This window comes from Helianthus annuus, chromosome 12, assembly GCF_002127325.2.
Source record: "Helianthus annuus cultivar XRQ/B chromosome 12, HanXRQr2.0-SUNRISE, whole genome shotgun sequence".
In the NCBI taxonomy this organism is placed as follows: domain Eukaryota; kingdom Viridiplantae; phylum Streptophyta; class Magnoliopsida; order Asterales; family Asteraceae; genus Helianthus; species Helianthus annuus.
In genome coordinates, this window is record NC_035444.2 from 92,522,470 (window position 1) to 92,527,458 (window position 4,989).

A 4,989-nucleotide genomic window follows, 5' to 3' on the forward strand; every position below is an offset into this window, starting at 1 on the left:
ATATATATATATATATAACCTTAGTGAACAGCGATTTTGATAATTTTTTATTTTATAATTAGTTTATTATTAGAAATGTTATTAATTAATTATTTTTGAGTATATTTTGTTTTTTCGCTTATAAATTTTAAAAAACGATGTTTTACAAATTCTGAGTATGTTGTTGTGATATGCGTATTTCTATCTACGTCCAGATATAAATTGTACTCAAAACTGAGTTATGAGTAAGAATGTACAAGTGGTCACTAGTATTTGCCGTATTAGTTTTTATGGTTTTCTTGACTTGGCGGTATAAAATGTATTGAAAATAGAGTTGTGTTTGCAACCAAGTAATTTTTTTAGCATCATAGAGTGTCGATACGGTAAATGTACCGTGATTTACCGAACAATACCAGCTGAACAACATTGGTAAATATATTCATTTATATGGTTTTTGTTTGATTTAAAACACGTGTCGGTATCCTCTTGGGCATATCTCTTTCGTTTGCTATACCAATTGCATGTATCGTACTTGTACCGTAACGAAACAAACTAATGCCGACCGAAAGCCCGCTAGAATATCTTTTTCTTTTTGTTTTTTAGATCCCAAACATATTCTAGCCATATAAAACACGTTTCTTTCGATTGCTTTAGCGAGTACTAGTACTGTAACCAACTAAACCGATGTCGATCCAATACCATTTTCGTTAGATGCCGAATCGCAACTGACATAATTCTCGCCGCGAAGCGTGAGGAGATAACACCTGTAGACTATTAAACGAACATTAATATTAAGCTTGCCATTGGCGCAGGTTAGAAGGGACCGAGGGGCGCCCGACCCCCGAACTTTTCGCTCAGTAGTGTAATATATGTGATTTTCGTATGGAAAGTTTTGAGTAAATATGTTTTTGACCCCCTGGTTCTATAAATTTTTTGGGTATATTTATTTTCGACCTCTCCGTCGGAAATCTCAAGGTTCAGCACTGAAGATTGCACTTTTAACATAACATAACTACGAGTCATATAAAGGTTAAAAAGGGATAAAGGGTGATTTCTTTTACGGGCATAACTTGACTAGATGATCAAGTGTCATGTTAGCTATACTAACACACTCACATGTTCTTTTTTTTTTCTTTTTTGTTTGTTTTTTGTTTCAAAACCAAACAAAGTACTTTTATTCTTTATCCTAAACCAATTTATTCTTTATCCTAAACCAATAAAGGTTCTAGCTTTTATGACTACAAAACAACAGGTTCGTTGGAACCGATGTTTAAACATTGCGGCCATGCACACAAGTTCGTTGGCAAAATAATCGGCCACTAAACTATAATGGGCACCTAAATATTAACATCGAAAAATAAAATAAATTAAATACATTATTAACACTAAAAAAATAAAATATATTATTTTCAGGGAAAAATAAAGATAACCTTCTCGGTTTCGCTTTAAGGCGGCTGCCCTAGTTCGCGTTTGTGACCGTCTTTCTTCCTCATTCCAGTGTCTAATGGGGTGACGGAGTTTCTTCCTCTTCCTCCATAATCATCTGTGCTGCCTGCATTACGGCGTTCGCAAAAAAACTAACCGTTCGTTAACGGCTCTTTTCACTACTAGAAAAGTGCATAATTTCCTACGGAAATTTCCTACACAATTATTTTTGTCACAGATTCAAACACATTTGTGACAAATTTCCTACGATTTTTTTTGCCAAAATTCTATGTCAAATTTTTGACGCAACAATGACAAAAAATAAAAAAACTCTAATTAATTGACAGTTGCGTCACAGATCTGTAAGAAATAATCTACAAAAGGTTGATTATTAAATCATTTCCTACAAGTTTGTGACAAAATATTTATTCTTTAGTTTAATTAAACATTCCGTCGGAACTGCGTCACAAGTTGCGACACATTTCCGAAAACTAAGTCATATTACTTAATTTTATTAAAAATAAATAAAAGGATATACACTTCTATATTTATATATAATAGTAAAATTAGTATAATAATTAAAAATTATTATATTTCCTACACATTTGTGACAAAATATTTATTTTTTAGCTGATTTAATCGTTTCGTCAGAATTGTGTCACAACTTGTGACACATTTCCGACAAACAGTTTTTTTTAGTTGATTTAATCGTTCCGTTAGAATTGTGTCACAACCTGTGACACATTTCCGACAACTAAGTCATATTACTTAATTTTATTAAAAATAAATACAAGGGTATACACTTCTATATTTATATATAATAGTAAAATTAGTATAATAATTAAAAATTATTATATTTCCTACACATTTGTGACAAAATATTTATTTTTAGCTGATTAATCGTTCCGTCAGAATTGTGTCACAACTTGTGACACATTTCCGACAAACAGTTTATTTTTTAGTTGATTTAATCGTTCCGTCAGAATTGTGTCACAACCTGTGACACATTTCCGACAAAAAGTTATATTCTAGCTAGTATATAAAAGGAATTAAGTTTCATATTCTAACAGCTCCTAGTAGGAGGATAAACTGGTTAAGGCGTTGCGGTTCTAAACGATAGGTCAGGAGTTCGATCCTTGCCAAGGGCCGGTTCTTTAAGGAAGAACCCCTTTTTTTGACAGATTTTTGAAATATTTACACTTTGGTCCCTGAAGTTTCAGTTTTTACAAAAGTAGTCCCTATAGTTTCTAAAATTTTTTCTATCGGAAATTTGTCACGAATAATGCTTTTGTCGGAAATTTGTAACAACTATTTTTATATTTCTGTCGGAAATTTGTCACGAATAATGCTTTTGTTGGAAATTTGTAACAACTATTTTTATTTTTCTGTCAGAAATTTGTCATGAATAATGCTGAATGAAATTTTTTAATTTTTTTTTGTCGGAAATGTGTAGCTAAAAAAAATTCCGAAAATATAATAATTAATATTTATCATAAATAATATATTAAAAATAACTATGAATTGTTGTAGGAGATCTGTAGCAGTTTGTGACACGACGATTTTGTAGGAAATGGGTAGGAAATTGCGTAGGAAATGCGTTGGAAACAGGTTTCCTACGAGGCATTTTCCTACATCATGTATTTGTCACAAATGTGTGGGAATGCCTGTTTTGTAACGCATTTCCTACGAAAACTGGTGTAAGAAATTTCAGATTTTCTAGTAGTGTTTTGTTTGTTTGTGGCCCGGCATAAACGTCTTGGGGAGGACGTTCAAGACGCCGACAACCCCATGAAAATGGCGTACAAGGCCGGCGACGGGGCGCGACGGTCGAGGGACCAAGGCCGTGCACCTACGGAGTAGCCTAACAATCGAATGCAAGTAATGCCTTGGAACAAAGAAAATGAATGGATAGGATTAAGCTGAGGAAGTGTCATGTCAGTACGGTTTTATTATTTGCATTCAAATAATTTCGAGTCAAGTGTGGGGCCAAGTCGTGTGCGCCCATTCTGCCCATCTTCTTGCGACCACTGTTACATGAGTACATCTTTGGAAATGACATATCATATAGTAAATGTTTATCGGATCATTTGTAGACACCTACTCCTTTACTCGTCGTTTATACAAAATACAATGTTTGGCACGTGAACCGAAATAGGTCACAGTTTAATTTTTACAAAATGTTTGCTTATACATACTGAGATATATCCAAATAAGGTAAACAGAATGTTATGCTTCATATTGCTAACCATATCAGATATACATCAAAACTTTAATGCATCCTAATTGAATGGTGTTGACTCCAAATAATGCTTCTTCAGCTAGCTAGTGGTGTATGAATGATGAATCGTATAATTGAATCTACGGTCACGAAAATAAGCTAAAGCGTAAAAGACTATATCTGATAATGAGCACACGCCACAAAGAAACTGCAAAAGGTAGTATGTTATCTTGTATAAGCCAAGAAAGATGCAAAGTTTCGATATAGGCATAGAAAGATGCAAAGTGTCTTGGAATAATAGGAAATATTTGGTACGTAGGAAAACACTTTACATGATCCTTAACTTTAGCTTGAGTTAACGATTTTTAAATTAAAACGTACTGTCTTTTGTGGAAAAAAAATAAAATAAAACGTGCGTAGTCAAGAGATAGATAAAAGGTAATTACAGGTCACTAATGCCAATCGATTCACAATGCATTATTTCAGTTATATACACACATAGAACTTAGGTTTAAAAACAAAAGGACGAACAACGAATTTGAAGCATTTATGATGGCAAATGAGAAAAAAAAAATAATATTAGGGATCCTAACTAATGAAAGCCATGAGATTTAGGGTTTGGTCGACATGACCAACATTGTAATTAAATGCATGTGACATGATTTTTGTTGTTATTATTTCCCTTACTTTAGTCTCTTAAGACCAAGTGTTGATCAATAAATGTCATATCAAAAAGACAAAATTAGTTCTCTGAAATTTGCCTCAGTTTTGAAGATAATCAACTTGAAAAAACGATACTATTTGGTTTTTGTAATCATATCATAAAGATATAGATTCGATATGTCCTTTCATATATTGCCTTCATTAATTTGAGCTCCATTCCAAACAAGTACTTACCGTTTGAAATCGTAGTACTCTCATTGTAGGACAACACTATCAGCTTAATTATCGAACCAAAATCCTAGTAGCCGAGCAGCTCACATTGACTAATCAGTGTTGCCTGACCATGTTTATGTTGTAATTCATTGGGTGATCAAAGTTTGGATGATTATGTAATTTATGTAAATTTAGTTGAGAGTCTAAACTACAATGCTTAAGTGTCTCTTATATGTCGCTTCGCAAAACCATTATAACTACAATGTTTAAGTGTCTCTTATATGTCGCTTCGCAAAACCATTATGATGTTTAACCCTAGATTTTGTATATATACGTCAATAAAACAAGTCAAGGTTGTCTATCCCTTGCAAATTGTGGTTTGCAATCTAATTTGTTATTTCTATGTTCTTCATCTTTGATTCTTGTTTGATAATTTGATTTCAATGATCCATGAATTTTGATATTTTAACTTTGATGCAAAGTTGGATCCT